Genomic DNA, 16722 nt, shown 5'->3' with positions numbered 1-16722 from the left:
AGCTGATCTCTTTCTCATTCAAGTTTCGTTTCCATGGAGATCTTTCCACGAGGCTCTTACAACCACTTAAGGAGTAAGGCTTGGAATCTGCATCAGGTTTCTTTTTCTTTGTTAGGCCACATGTGTTTGGCCTTAACAACAGCAGATCAGATTACATAGGTTGGGAAGGGGTGGGGTTGCTTTATCATGCAATTCCTGGATCCCTTCACCTGGAGCTCAATTAGATGGAAACAAGGTCGATCTTGCTTTCAAACAAGGAGAGAGAGGAAACATGCTTTTCTAACTTTGCAGAATCTGCTTTCTCAGTGTATCAGAGAAGAACAAAAAACAGACTTTTCAAAGCAGGTTGAATCAGCTAGGTGGTAGACGCTGCATTTCTCATGCAACTCTTGGCCTCTTTTAAACACATTTTCTTAATCGCAACAGAGTCCATCTCAGGAGAGATAATCATCCTTTCTCACTGAAACGGGATGTTCCTCTTTGCTCCAAGAGAGGGTGGGGGAAATCTCGGCAGCTGATTTCAGTTAGACTGCAAACAGAGTTTGGGATTCAACTTCAATGTCCCTTTTACTCGAGGGGAGCTCAAATTAACCTCATTTTTATACTGTTCTGCCTCGGGTGGTTGCCTCACCACCACGGCTGCAGAGGTAGAAGGGAGGCTTGAGGAGAACACCCCGTAGTGAGGGTGACTGCCATCCCTGGATAGAGCCCCAGATGCCTGAGGTATCAATGGGAATCCTCACTTGCTGGGAAGCCTTCTTGCTGATGGCCTTATGGCAGATGTGCCCTAGGGTTTTATGCCTCTGCCTTTCATATTTAGAGGCAGGTTTGGGAGGCTTGGAGTCAGAGCTTGCCTCTTTAGCCGCCCTGGAGGAGGTGTGCTTCATTTTGCTCTATGCCTTGCCACCCCCACCCTTGGATGGACCTTCAGGGGAAATCTCTAACCTGTTGGAGGCTCTTCTGCCCCTCCAGTGGGGCTGCCGGCTTTAGAAGCGAGGACTTGATTCCTGCTTGTGCCCTCCGAGCTGCAGGAGGCCATCTTGGGCCACGTGGGGACTCTCCTCCCCCTTCTTTTCAAATGGTGCTGCGTGGCAAATACAACAGCCCTGCCGGTCAGGGCTTTGAAAAAGCGGCTTGTGCTACTAAGAGCTGCCGTGCTCTTTCCTGTGGCCTCCTGCTGTTAACAGCAGATGGCTGAGATCCTTACCGCCCCCTCCTCCAGCTGCATTCCTTTCTTTTCCTTAAAGGGAAAACCTTCTTTAAAGGGAAAGCCTCAGCAGCGATCTGAACCTCGTTCCCTGTCTGGGCTTCTCCGGCTAGTCAGGCACTCAGAAAAGGATAGAATAGGGCTTGCATAAATCATGATGGCAAGGTTGCCGGAACACAGGATGACAAAGCCCAAGGTGTTGAAGGGAATCCTCACCTGGAGGAAGGGTGCCCTTCTGCATCCCTGCCAGGTGAAGAGAAACACAGTAATCTTCCCTCAGGTTCCAGGCCTGTTGCTGGCCTTGTGACAGATGCGCTCCATGGCTTAGTGCCTCTGCCACAGCTTGCCTCTTTAGCCCCCTTAGTGGAGATATGCTTCCTTTTGGCCTTTGCTTGCCTTCCCTGCCATTGGCTGATGCCTCAGAGATGGTTTCCAACCTTTTTAGGGGCTCCTCAGTGCCTCCGGTGGGTTTGCTGGCTGCAGGGCTGAGTGTTTGGCTCCTGTCGGCCTCCTCTGAGCTGCTGGGGGTCGCAATCTTGGACCACATGGTTTCAAAATGGCTCCCGGCTCCAAATTCATGAAGCTCCTCTTCCTGGGAGCACGTGGAAGTGGCTTATGCCTTTGCAGGCTGCCGCACGGCTTCTGCTGCCACTGGGGGCTCTCTCTCGCCTCCCCTTGCCTCCAGCAGCTCTTTCTGAGCCTCTCCGGCTCTCACCTTGTTCTCTGGCGATCGCTGCCAGCGCGGGCACTCCAGGGCATTTTAAAATGCCAGTTTGTCGCTCAACCCCTGAGAGGAGCGGTGGAGCGCTCCAGCGCCCTTAGAGCCTCCTTGGACATCGCCCTTGCTGCAGAGGCCTCTGCGGAGCGCGCATATCCTGTCTTTGGTGAGAGTCCTCACTTAGTGCCCTGGGTCTCGCTCTGTGACCTGGGCTGTGTGCCACCTTAGTGGTTGCTGCGCAGGCTTTATACCCCCGCTGGGGATTTCCTCAGCCTCTAGTGATTGATCAGGCAACGTGGAATCAAATTCCGATCACTTTTGCAGCAATTTAAAAATTTTCCTTTAAGTTTCTTCAGGATCCCAGGATGACCACAGCTGTCCGTTGATGGACTGAGTCGATAACTGGGTGGAGCCTGGTGACAAAGGTGTGGCTAAAAGAGCTTATCTGACTCAGTCCAATCAAGAGAGAACAAAGTCAACCCATCCTGGATACTCCTCCCCTCACTATAGAGAACACCTAGTTCTAAAGCTGCACCTAATTTCCTATTTATAAAAGAAATAATAAACCTGTGCATGTCACTGAACGGTAGTATGCTTTGCTTTCCATGTATCTTCTGTTTAAACAATTACAGTGAGAAAGAGCGTTGGTCCTTACCTGAACGCTTCTTTTCGGTGGTGAAGGTGGGAGGGACTACAGCCGGGTTTGATACAGCCTGATTGGTCCAAAGACTGAGGGATTTTTCTTTAATTATCCTCCTTTCCCTCCTGGCTCCCAGTTCCCGAGGTTGCATGGAAAAGCTGATATTCATATGTAAGGAAATAACCGTGGAAAAACAATACACAGAATACAACAATAACAGCTATAAACCGCAATTAACGACCACCCCGACCCCTCTATACTATGGGCGGGAAAGTAGTCCCTCCCACCTTCACCACCGAAAAGAAGCGTTCAGGTAAGGACCAACGCTCTTTTTCCGGTGGTTTCGGTGGGAGGGACTACAGCCGGGACATACCCAAGCTACGTCCCAGGGTGGGTAGAACTCAACGGGGGAGGGGGGGTCGCCACTTGTTGGAGCACCCTGCGGCCAAAGGCCGCATCCCCCGAGGCGAAATGATCAAGGCGATAGTGCCTGACAAAGGGAGAGGGTGAAGCCCAGGTGGCCGCCCTACAAATATCCTCCAGTGGAGCTCTAGTCGCCCAGGCGGCAGTGGTGGCCGCGCTCCTAGTAGAGTGGGCCGTTATACCCTGGGGGGGAGTCAGGTGAGATGCCTGATATGCTTCCGAAATTGCCTGCCGGACCCACCTGCCTATGGTGGCAGAGGACACCCTAGCCCCCAGGGTCCCTGGTAGGAAGGACAGAAATAATGCTTCCGACCGTCTAAATGAGGAGGTGCGCCTGAGATAAATGTGCAGAGCCCTCCTGACATCTAAGCGATGCCAACTGACCTCCCTCTCGTGGACAGGAGTCGGACAAAAATTAGGTAATATGATCTCTTGAGATCGATGGAAAACGGAATTGACTTTTGGCAGGAAAACTGGGTCCAATCTGAGAACGACCCTATCCTGGTGAAATTGACACAAGTCCTCCTTGGAAGACAAGGCGCCCAGTTCGGAAATGCGCCTGGCCGAAGTGACGGCCACTAGAAAAACTACCTTTAAGGTGAGGAATCTGAGATGAACTGTCCTCAGTGGCTCAAAGGGGGCCCCAGTCATTGCCCTAAGGACTAGTGCCAAGTCCCAAGTGGGGAACCTATGAACCGGGGGGGGGGCATAGATTAGCCGCACCCTTGAGGAACCTCTTTACCAATGCTGACTGAGTCAGAGAACCAGTCCCCACCCCCGAAAGAATGGAAGACAGGGCCGCTGTCTGTCTCTTTAATGTATTGTGGGACAGCCCGCGATCCAGCCCGTGTTGTAGGAATGCCAGGACCTCTGCGACCGAGGCCGAGTCAATGCTAAACCTCCCACACCAGGTAGCAAAGGCCGACCACGTTGAGTTGTAAATACGCGTGGTCGAGGGACGTCTAGAAGCTTCGATGGTAGATATTACTTTGGCTGAAAGATTAGCGCCCCTTAGGAGGCTCCGCTCAATAGCCAAGCGGTCAGCTGGAGCCACTGGGGCTCCGGATGGCATAGGACCCCTTGGAATAAGGTTACCACCCCCTGGGGAATCCTCCAATGGGGGGCTATGGACAGTTGGACAAGGTCCGCAAACCATGGGCGTCTTGGCCAGAACGGGGCTATCAGAATGACTAGGGCCCTCTCCAAAACTATTTTCCTCAGGGTGCCCTGAATCAAGGGAATGGGAGGAAAGGCATAAAGGAGCCCGGGAGGCCACGGGCACCGCAGGGCGTCCGTGTTCTCCGCATATCGAGCTGGAAAGCGGGAAAAGAACCGGGGGAGCTGAGCGTTGCTCGGACTGGCAAAAAGGTCCACCAGAGGGGTTCCGAATCGGAGGCAGATCTTGTGAAATATGGCTGGGTCGAGCTGCCACTCGCCGTGATCCACGGTTGCCCGACTCAGCCAGTCCGCCTGGTGGTTGGCAATGCCCGAGATGCGTTCGGAGATGATTGAGGCCAGATTCTTCTCTGCCCACCTGCCCAGCTTTCGAGCCTCCAGCCATAGACTTCTGGAGTGTGTCCCCCCTTGACGGTTTATGTGCGCTTTCGCTGCCACATTGTCCGTCAAGAGGAGGACGTGACGGTTGTGGATATAGTTCCGGAAATGAAGGAGGGCCAGGCGGGCCGCCTTGAGTTCCAGCCAATTGATGTTGTGGTGCAGGTCGGACTTGGACCAACGTGTCCTCCTCATCCTCAGAAAATCCTAGAGTAACGTGTGCAGGTTCCCCCAAAAAGGAGCCCTCGCTAACCACAGAAGGGGAAGCCGCCCTAGACCTCTCCAGACTTCTATCAGCAATCTGAGGCCTGCTACTGGCAGCAGCCACATGGTGAGGCCTACTCTGGGGAGAATCCCTGTGAGCCAGGCCTGAGGAAATACCCTTGTAAATTGCAGTAGAAATGAGCCTCTTAATATTGGGAGGCAAGTTCTCTAATTCCTCTAGATCCTCCTCTGAAGGGCCCCGGGAGGGATCCTGTGGAGCCAATTGAGCTGGTGGCAAATAGTCTCCAGATCCCCCTTCCCTTGGATCCTCCATTCTTGACCTGTGACTTCTGGGGGAAATGGATGGAGAGGGGGAGGTCACTTCCCTCCTGGGCCTGGCTGGAGAGACTGAAGGGGATGAAGGACTGTAGCCCCTGGTAGGAGAGTCTGAGGCCTGAGACTGTGCCCCAATAGGAGACCTAGATCCGATGGGGGAGTCATGCCTAGAAGCCTGCGCTCGCCTTTCGGCCCTGGCCACCTGTTTTTCCAGGGCCCTTTGTCTCCGAGACTCGTCCCTGGCAGTTGCTCTGGAAGGGCGTTGTTCAGCAGAAGGTTTGGGCCCGGCTGTTCTGGGCCTAAGCCTGCCCTGGGTCTCCTCCACCCCTTCGTTGACCTGAGCATCAGATGTGGTGGAGGCCATGACTCACTCACGTGTCCGAAGTGCTGTTTGCCGGTCAAAGGAACCAAGCCTCGTTGCAGTCGCTGCCAGAGACTCAGCGTGCCTCTCCTCCGTCGCTGTAGGCCTGCTCCACCAGTTTCAGGAGCGCGGGAATGAGGCCGCCGCCCACTAGGTCACACCAAAATGGCCGCCGCGCCTCGTGGGTGAAGAAATCAAACGATCCGACATTGAAAATTGGCTCCGAGGGATTAGCCTCGCACACGAGCCAAAGCAACTAGGCTGGATCGCTCTTCAGCTGCCTCGCCGACTGCGAGCAGCACTTGCAGGCAGGGAAGACACGCGGCAGCTCTTTGAAGCCCCGGCGGCACTTGCTGAAGCCGGGAAGTCGTGTGGCAGCTCTTTGAAGCCCCGGCAAGCCGATCGGGCTGATAAGAGTCTCCGCAAAGCTCCAAACCGCGTGAAAAGCCGATCGGAGGCTTTTACAGCTGCTGGGTGAAGCCTGAAGCATCAGAAAAGCCGCTCTTTCCCAGCACCGCAGGAACGGTGCTCCTGAAGAGCCCCCGCCCTCAGGAATTTCCTGAGAGCCTGTTTAAACCTCAAAGCTTTAAAGCATAGGTTTAATAATAATTTTTCACTGAATATCCAATTTATTAATAACTCAAATTCAACCTCACAGGAGCCAAACTAGCTTGGACCAAAGACCGAGGGAACTGGGAGCCAGGAGGGAAAGGAGGATAATTAAAGAAAAATCCCTCAGTCTTTGGACCAATCAGGCTGTATCAAACCCGGCTGTAGTCCTTCCCACCGAAACCACCGGAAAAAAACTATGATTCAATTCATAACTTTTCAAAAAAAGATGCAACGAAAAAGTTAGCTTTTGGCTGCTTTTTTTCTTTTCACACTTTCACACTTAACATGAAGGCAGATATTATAGCTCTCTCAACAAATTAGTTAAAATAACCCCGAGCTTAGCGCAGAGCCATGAGCCTCCACTTTATATATTACTCCTACAAAACATATTTCCAAAAAGGTCTTATTTCTGAACAACAATAAAGTCGATTAATTGAACAATGAATCAAATTGCAAACCCAATAGTCACATTTCTGTGGCAGGTTTTGCACCTGCAAAAAAAATAAAAAAGGTAAAGTTTTCTGTGCTTCTGATGTGAAGCAGTCCTAATAAACCATGGGCACAATCTGTTCCTGCCAAGTGAAAATAATTCACGTACTCCTAAAAGAAACTATATCTTTTTTTAATCATCAAACCCTACAGCTGAAAGTTGGAAAGCCTACAGATGAAATGTGGAAATTACAAATCTGTAATTCCCATGCCTGATACTCATACTTTTTTATGATTATTACAAATGAAGATTCAGGTCAGAATATCAGCTAAATAAATTCAGACACACATACACACGCACACATACAAATATACAGTAAATGCTGTCATCGGCTGGACAGTTCCCAAAATATTTAACAAAACCAGCTAACTAGAACAGAAATAACTGGATTACAAACCTTTAGATTGAGATATTTATTGCATGGACGTTAATATAAACAGGAGAACCAGTTTTGCGTAATATTTAAAGGCACTAGATTAGAAATCAGAAGACTGAATTCTAGTCCTGTCTTAACACAAAATTGCACAATTAGCTGGGTTATTTGGGGCCAATACTCTGTCAATCGTAGGAAGAAGATGGAAATGGCAAAACACTTCTGAAAATCTAGCCTCGGAAACTGCAGGAAGTCACTAGGACACAACACCAATATGAAGGCATCAAAACAAACAAACAAACAAACCCACCAACATAATAGGATTTGCTTTTATGTACCTAGTATGAGATTGTGCATTACAACACGGATTATATCTGACGTTGATCATAGTGCCAAAAACAAGTGTTATCCATGTGATTATCTGTTACTACAGGTGAAGTCTGAAGTATTTCATGCTATGGAATTCTGAGTTACAGACCAATCACATCTGAAGGTTTTTAAAGTGGGCAAGGCTGCTAAAAATATTCTATTGGAAAAGTTTCATGAAACAGCAATTAAAGGGCTCCTTTGGGTTAAATATTATTTTTTTAAAAGGGGTCAGCATCATTGCAGCTTGTCATATTACAAAAAATATTTTCTGTCAAAATGAGTCATGTAGGATCTTGATTGAATTTACTAGACTATTTATGGCTCATAAAGATGCATTAAGTACTTGTACTATTGCTTAGTTCAATTATAATTATAAATAATTAATTAATAAGGAGTCAAAGACAATTTCTCTTTTATCACAAAAACATATATTCAAAATCTATCTAGTTTTATATCCACATTTTGAAAACCTTTGAATGTTCCCTTTCCTTTCCAGTGAGTGCATTTTTTGCCTTAACAGATTTGTGTTACCATGTTTCCCCGAAAATAAGACATGGTCTAATTTTCTTTTGACCTTCGAAATAAGTGCTTGGCCTTATTTTTCGGGGAGGTCTTATTATTTTTGAGGTGCAGGAGGCACAAGCGTGGTCACTTCATGGCTGCTGCTGTGTTGCTATATCTTCAGGGAGGGCTTATTTTCAGGGGAGGGCTTATTTTAGTGCATGCGCTCAAAAGTCCGATTGGGCTTATTATCCAAGGTCGTCTTATTTTCAGGGAAACAGGGTATTTTTCCCAACATGTTGCAGAATATACTAAATAATTGTTGCATTCGGAAATGTTCTTATTATTATTATTACCATTGTTCGCTGCTGGCCAAATGCCTATGGAGGAAAAGTATTTGCACAGTAAGAATGAAAAAAGCCACCATAAACAATGAATGATATGCCTAACACAATACATTTTTTCCAGAAAGATTGCCCAATATGATAAATGACTCACAAATATAGTAAGAGAATTTCTTTCTCAGTAACTCCAGGTTTGTTTGTTTTTTAAACCTAGTAGCTTTACCATGTTCCCTGCTTTCAGAAAGGAATTCTAAAGTAGGGTAAATGTGCCTATTAATGTTATAAACTTTTATTTTTCTACTCACACCACTAAAAGTCAAGATCAGAAAGAAGCTGCTGTTTTCAACTTTAGCCAAATTCCATTCTGGGACAACAAAAGATAAAATCATTTTAAACATGAGATATCTTCCAAGCATAATTGGTCCCCCTTGAAGAAAATGCAATAAAAAAATACCATTTATTGCTTTTAAAAAAGCAATCTTACTTTAAGCCACTTAGCAACTAAGAGTATCGGGGTAACCTCATCACCACTTTGCTTTAGACAGTTTTTTGGAAGCAGCCACAATGATATTTTGGTGGTTCTGTTGTATCTATGCCAGCAGAAAGCTACCTCAGATGAAAAGCTTCAGAATAACACTTGCCTAACAGTTGTATCAATCTGATCCTGGAAATATTGATTAAATGGAATATCAATAACATATTTATTAATAATACCAAAGTCAATGGGGGAGAAATAGCTGTGAAGCCAGCTATTTGACGATACTGGGGAAAGTATCATCAAATCGTATGAAGCTCTGTCTCAAGCCCCCAAACCTAGCTTTATCCATAAATAAAGAACCAAATCAAAAATGTTCAAGGTACTCACAAGATTAAAAAAAGTGAAAAGTGTGAGGAAAGTTGAAAAAGAGCCCAATGGGGAAAACTGGAATTTGATGACCAGATATGATTGTTGAAATTGGGATGGGACAATGGAGTGGAATTAAAAATCAAATGGAGATGGTAACAACAATGGGTTAAAACAGGGATTCTGAATCACTGAAGAGCAACCTTGTCCGCTGCACCACTTATTGTGGTTGTACTTACACACCTGATTTAAAATTGCAGTGCAGCATAATAAGGCCAGTTGAAGGTTTTACGGATAGTCTTCAACTTGCAACAGCTCACTTAGCGACCATTCAAAGTTACAATGGCACTGAAAAAAGTGACCTATGATCATTTTCAGAGTTACGACATTTCTAGCATCCCTATGATCATGTGATCAAAATTTAGAAGCTTGGCAACTGGTTCACATTGCTGGGTTTCATACAAACATTGCTGTGTCCCAACGTCACGTGATCCCATTTTGCAACCTTTGACAGACAAAGTCAATGGGGAAGCCAGCTTCACTTAACAACCGGGTTATTAATTTATCAACTGCAGTGATTCACTCTACAACTGAGGCAAGAATGGTCACAAAATGGGGCAAGATTCACTTAACAAATGCCTCACTTAAAAACAGAAAGTTTGGGTTCAATTGTGGTTGTAACTCGAAGAATACCCTGCATTCATTTATACAAGGTGAATGAGACATTGTTCTACTATTCAACTACTCTTATGTTTAATAAATGTTTTCTAATATTCAAGTGGAACCTTCCTGTAATTTAAGACTCTTACATGTATCCTAGATTTTGGATGTTTGAGAACAGGGCAGGGTCTTCTTCAAGTATTTGAAGAGGACTATCACCTCCTTTAGTCCTCATTCTCAAGGCAAAAGCTACTTGTTCTCTCTTCACAGGAATTTATTTCATTCTTTGTACCTGTTCAGTTTATCTTAATCTTTCTTTAAATGTTATGTCAAGAACGGGGTCTGACAAATGCCGAGGAGAGTAAAAAGTTATATTTCACTGATCTGGAAACTCTATTTATATTGATGAAGTTGAAAATTGTGTGTGTGTGTGTGTGTGTGTGTGTGTGTGTGTGTTTATAGCCTAGATCTTCATATGAAGCACTTCTACATATGATGTACCATATCAAGTTGTTGTCGAGTTTTAGCAACCAGATTTTCTCCATGTCAATGTAACTGGTCTTTCAGGTCTTCCAATGGAGTACCCAGTTCTACAGAACTAATGGTAATATAAAATTAAAAAGTGGATTATATTAAGAATACACATGGAGCAACACACAATTGGTCCTGAAATCTTTGTTCAGTAACCAAACTTTTTGTACTTTCCACTAGCTCTGGAAAGAACTTAACAAAGCATAATTCTGTAAAGCCAACTCTGACGTAATGTACATGCAAATGTTTCCAGCAATCAGTCTAAGAATCACAAGTAGTGTTACTTAAAAAAAAAAGTCAGATGTAATCTAATGAAAATCTAAAAAGATTAATAAAATGACACAGAAATTTTGCTTTCGCACTTCGCTCTCTCTCCCCCACCCTGTTAGCATTTTGTTTCACCCTCCTGAGAACACCAATCTCAAATTCCACAGGGTTTCTGTATTCACTGTGATTATACACACCCCAGTGCATGGACACAAATATACACATTCAGAGAATGGGCTCCACTAATATATAGCTGGGCCTGATGCTGCAGCAGTTTATAAACACATGCTTGGAGTCACAGCAGTTATGTTCATGGCCTTTTTAAAATAATTTCTCAGGGATGTGTCATCTGAAAATACATAAAATGTTTCTGTATTCATAAACTTTTAAGGAGAATGTATAATTTAGCAAAAACAAACAAAAATAATTTACCAGAATACTCATCAAACACATAAACCCCTGTAGAAAGAACAATCCCAACTGAATTTTCTAATATCCAGAGGTGAGTGTAGAATCTGAAAATTTCATCAGAATTATGAAATGTTTGTCACAAGATAACAATGCACACTCCACCCCTTCCATACTTGCATGCAATGTCATGATATATATTTCATCATTTCCCACCCACTTACAAGAGCAAAATGCATAGAAACACTTATCCAAGTGCCTATGCAGGTAGATAGCTTTTGTTCTCAAAAACCTTATAAAAAGTAAGTGGCTTGTGCAAATCTTAATGAATTACACTGAAATCTCAATATTATCAGACTTCAATCCATCATGTGGATTCTGCAAGCAGCCTAACAAAGTTAGGCAGCAATTTATATCATTTGCACTATGACGTCATCATGCAAATGGTACAAATTGACAGATTACATTTGCATCAGTGAATAATGACATCATCACACAAATAACATAAATCGAACACTGATTTTAGTTACTGGTTTACTTAAATTATGGAGATGGCTGCCAGTCTTATAACAGTGACTATGGGCTGTGTTCAGGGTTTCAAACAATAGCTACAACTAATCGTTCATGACACCCAAGGTAAACAAATGCATCCTTATTCAGAAGAACCCACCAGAAACACAACGTACCTACCTCCTGGCCCAAATGTCTAGGGAAACAGTCAAGTCTCTGAAGCCTTGCAAAATTAAAGTTTCATCATAGTAACAGCAGGTTGGCCATTTGATGCATTTCCTTACTTACCAAAGCTATACAAAAAAAACTAACTAACTATAAGCAGAATCACTGGGAAAGAACGTTGGTCTTACCTGAACGTTTTTTTCGGTTGAGTGGAGCGAGGGGTCACAGAAGGGTTATCACAGCCTGATTGGTCCATTTGACTGACAGAAAACTTCTTAACCTTCGGCTTCTCCCGTTGGTTCCCAGTTTCCGCAATGTCGTTGCATGCATCTGTAACAATAAACAAAGACAAGGGAAAGCCCCCCCGGGGCCACCCGATCCTACACCTCCCGGACCCTGTCTATCTAACTAGGGCGGGAATGTGACCCCTCCCTCCACTCAACCGAAAAAAGCGTTCAGGTAAGACCAACGTTCTTTTTCCAGTAGAGTGGAGGGAGGGGTCACAGAAGGGACATACCCAAGCTACGTCCCCGGGCGGGCAGACTGGGTCCCAGGTGAAGGATCGGCCACCACCCTCTGGAGGACCCGCCGCCCAAAAGATGCCTCAGCCGAGGCATAAGCATCCAAACGGTAGTGCCTAATGAAAGGCGTAGGAGAGGCCCAAGTGGCCGCCCTGCAATATCCTCGAAGGCCGCTCTGGTAGCCCAGGCCGCAGTGGTAGCGGCACTGCGGGTGGAGTGGGCAGTGATTCCTGACGGGGGAGTTTTCCCGGAAGCACTGTAGGCCTCAACTATGGCCAACCTAATCCATCTCCCGATAGTGGAAGAGGACACCTTACGTCCCAACGAGCCCGGCTGAAAAGAGACGAACAACGCCTCGGTCCTCCTAACGCCCTCCGTCCGTTTCAGGTATATGCGGATGGCTCGGCGGACGTCCAGCCTGTGCCACACTAACTCCTGCTCCCTTGCAGGATTGGGACAAAAATTTGGAAGCACAACCTCTTGGGCCCTGTGAAATTGAGAATTCACCTTCGGAATAAACGAAGGATCCAAACGCAGGACAACCCTGTCCTGGTGGATTATACACAGATCACTGCGAGAAGAAAGAGCCCCCAATTCTGAAATGCGCCTGGCCGATGTAATGGCCACTAAAAACACCACCTTAAGGGTGAGAAGGCGCATGTGCACCGTCCTAAGTGGTTCAAACGGGGAGCCTGTCAGAGCCTTGAGGACCAGAGTAAGGTCCCAGGTCGGGAATCTATGAACCGGAGGCGGACGGATGTTAGCCGCCCCTTTAAGAAAACGCTTAATCAAGGGAGAACGAGAAAGGGTGGGGGAACCCTCCCCCCCCAGAATGGTGGCCAAAGCCGCCACCTGTCGCCGGAGCGTATTATGCGACAAACCGTCCTCTAACCCCTTCTGAAGGAACTCCAATACGTCCGGGACAGTAGCCCTAGAGGGATCCAACCCCAATGGAATACACCACTTTGCAAACGCCCTCCAAGTGGCATTGTAAATCCTAACCGTGGACGGTCTCCTAGACGCCTCTAAGGTGGCTATAACTCCCGACGATAGTCTCCTCCCCCTCAGGATCCCCCATTCAATAGCCAGGCGGTCAGATGAAGCCACTGAGGCCCAGGGTGATGCAAAGCCCCCTGACTCAGAACGACCTCCCCTGGGGGAATCCTCCAGGGGTCTGCTACCAACAGCTGGACCAGGTCCGCGAACCAGGGTCTCCTCGGCCAGTACGGGGCTAACAGGATAACGAGAGCCCTCTCTGTGACTACCTTCCTTATCGTACGGGGAACGAGGGGAAGGGGAGGAAAGGCATAAAGAAGGCCCGGGGGCCACCGGCTCCTGAGAGCATCCGCTCCTTCCGCTGACGGAGACTGGAAACGGGTGAAGAACCGCGGCAGCTGGGCGTTGTCGGGGGAGGCGAACAGGTCCACCAGGGGCGTGCCGAATCTGCTGCATATCTTCAGAAACAACTCCGGCCCCAGTTGCCACTCGCCGTCGTCCAGGGTTGTGCGACTCAGCCAATCCGCCTGAAGATTGGACACCCCCGAGATGTGCTCCGCTACTATCGAAGCTAAGTGTCTCTCTGCCCACAAGCCCAACGCCTGCGCCTGCGCCTCTCACCAAAGGGAACGGGAGTGAGTGCCCCCCTGGCGATTGACATGGGCCTTTGTTGCCACATTGTCCGTGAGCAGGAGGACATGGCGCCCCCGCAGGTGATGACGAAAAGTCCTGAGGGCAAGTCTCGCGGCTGTCAGCTCCAGCCAATTGATGTTGTGGCGGAGATCCGAGGCAGACCAACGTCCCTGGGTCATGTCGGAGTCCATCATGGCCCCCCAGCCGAAGAGGCTGGCATCCGTCATCACGGTGACTCTCCCGGGCTCCCAAAAGCAAGCCCCCTGTTGCAGCGCTGGGGACATCCACCACCGAAGAGAGAGCCTCACCTCCGCTGGTAGAGGAACTGGCCGCAAGGAGTTGCTCATCATCCTTCTCTGGACTGGAATCAAAGCCCACTGGAGGTCGCAGATGGAGCCGGGCCCAGGGCACTATCCCTATACAAGAGACCATCTTCCCCAGAAGTTGAAACAAGGTCAGGATGGAAACAGACCTTCTTTTTCTTACGGAGGAGACCAGTTGACGTAGGCTGGTCAAGCGGTCTGGGGATAGGCGAACCCTCCCTGACTCGGAGTTTATCACTGTCCCTAAGTGGAGGATCTGTTTGGACGGGGACAGGTGGCTCTTGGGAAAGTTCACGGAAAACCCTAACTCCTGAAGCCAACGGATCGTCAGCCGAAGATCCGACGTGGCTCTGGGGAGGGACTCCGCCTGGACCAGGATGTCGTCCAAGTAGCACTGAAGTCTCACCGGGATGGAACGTAGATAAGCCGCTAGTGCTGCCAGGACCTTGGTGAACGTCCGCGGAGCTGAGGCCAGACCAAACGGGAGGGCCCGGTACTGGTAATGCCTGCCCTGGTGGGAAAACCTGAGATAGCGCCGGTGAGACTGGAGAATGGGGATGTGGAGATAGGCCTCTGTCAAATCTACTGAGGCCATGTAATCCCCCTTCCGAATGCCCTGCAGGATTGATTTCAGGGACGCCATCTTGAACCGCCTGTAGACTAGGTAGCGGTTGAGACGTTTCAGGTTGAGGATTGCCCTCCAACCCCCCGAGGATTTTGGGACTACGAACAGATGTGAGTAGTAACCCAGACCCCTCTCCGGCCCCGGAACTACCTCCACCGCCCTGATGTCTAGGAGATGGGCGACAGCGAGGTCCATGAGACGACGGCGTCCCGGGTCTCGAGCCGGGGGGAAGACCTTGAAAAAACTCGGGGGTTTGGAGAGGAACTCTAACCTTAGGCCGTGGCGAACGGTCGCCCTGACCCAACCGTCTGATGTGATCTGATCCCACTTGTCTGCATACAGTGCCAGGCGGCCTCCGATGGGATGACTCGGGTTCGAGTCATTTCCCCCTGCGGAAGGGACGGCCGCCCCCCCCTCGAAAGTGCCGCTTGGACTGCGGCTGATACCTAGAACGATCTTGAAAGTTCTGCCTATTGAACTGCCTGTCCTGCCTGTATGGATGGTAACGCTGATCCTGATCCCTGTCATGGGATTTGAACTGGGTCCTGCGATAGGGTTAACTACGGGACTCCGCCTTTTTGGTGGAGGTAGGCATAACCTTCTTCTTATCTTTATTCTCCACTAAGATCGGCTCCAAGGAAGCCCCGAACAGATTTGTGCCTGCAAAGGGGGCAGCCACCAGGTCCCACTTGGCTTTATAGTCCATCTGCCAGTTCCTAAGCCACAGGAGCCGACGGGAGGCCACAGAGGTGGCCAAGGCACTAGAACCAAATCTAACAGCGTCTAGTGTCGCATCAGCCGAATACTGACACGCTGCCATAATTTTAGCTAAATCCTGGTGTACCCGCTCATCTTGGATTGGAATACGATCCTGAAGCTGGCGAAGCCACAGAACTGTTGTACGGTTGAAGTACGAGGCGGCAGCTGCCGCCCGCACCGCCCATGCTGAGGCCTTGTAATTTTTACGTAAAGTGAGCTCCGCCCTCTTGTCCTCTGGCTTAAGCTTGTCTGCCGCGTCCCCCGAGACCACCGGGGAAGAGGAGACTAGAGCTGCTATGGGCTGATCTATAACCGGAAGCTGAATAGCCTGCACAAAAGACTTTTCCATGTTGTAGGCGCGACGGTCGTTGCTGCCTGGAGGAGAAAAATTAGAGGGACGGGCCCACTGGCTGGTAGCCACCTCTAAGAAAAAGGGGGGGAGCAGGAATCTCTTCCTTATTGGTGGCCGTTGCTGAGAACATGACCATGTCTGGATCTGTGGGCGGTGGGACTGTGGGGTCCCCCGTGCCCACCTTGGTGGTCCTCCTAGCCTTCTTAAGCAATGGTTTGAACATGGCCTGGAGGAAAAGGCTGGAAGAACGAGGCGGCTCAGGAGCCGCATCCTCCTCCTCAGAAAACCCCCAATCATCCCTCCGTGTCTCCCCCCTAGAGGAGACCTCACTCATGAGAGAGGGGGAAGAAGCCCTAGATCTGGATCTACTAAAAGGAGTAACCCTAGTGTGATGGTAAGGCCTGTCTCTTTGGGCTATGCCCCTAGAAATGGCTGCAGAAATTAGTCTTTTGAGATTCTCAGGAAGGTGTTCTAGATCCTCCTGATCACCCTCCGAATCATAGTCTGGTGCCACGTGGGCCCTACTGTATCTCCTGCCCCTAACGGGACCTGCAGAGGTACCTTCCAACGGGCCCCCCCTATCTGCCTCTCTAGTCCCCAGGGAAACAGAAGGAGAGCGAGGGGCCCCCCGCTGCTGACTCCTATCAGATCTGCATGAGGAAGCAGAGGAAGAAGAAGAAGGGCTGAACCCCCTGGCCACAGGTGGGGAAGGGCAGGAAGCCACAGGGCGTGGAGATCTGGATCTAGGCCCAGGATCCCGGGCCTGTCTTTTCTCAGCTCTTTCGATGACCTTCTCTATAGCCCTGGATCGCCTGAGCTCATCCCTTTGCAGAGCTCTGGAAGGTCTGTCCTCTGCCGAAGGCCTAGAAGCCCGAGGCCTAACAGGGGGAGTGGGTTCAGCCTTATCATCGCCTGCCTGAGACGGCGCGGCCTGCTGGGCCTCTGCTCTATCAGCCATCGCCCCACTCATGTGCACCAAATGAATTTTGAAGTAGA

At 48.8% G+C, this 16722-nt stretch overlaps 1 protein-coding gene across 5 annotated transcripts in view; it reads right to left on the bottom strand.

The window, feature by feature from the left end:
• ZNF516 (zinc finger protein 516) overlaps window positions 1-16722 on the bottom strand; it is a 144226-nt gene that overhangs the window by 92488 nt on the left and 35016 nt on the right. The window lies entirely within an intron of this gene.

The sequence above is a fragment of the Natrix helvetica genome, assembly GCF_964273705.1.
Source record: "Natrix helvetica genome assembly, chromosome: 4".
NCBI lineage: Eukaryota > Metazoa > Chordata > Lepidosauria > Squamata > Natricidae > Natrix > Natrix helvetica.
Note: the sequence above shows the minus strand (reverse complement) of the source record. Positions and strands in the feature narration are given on the sequence as shown.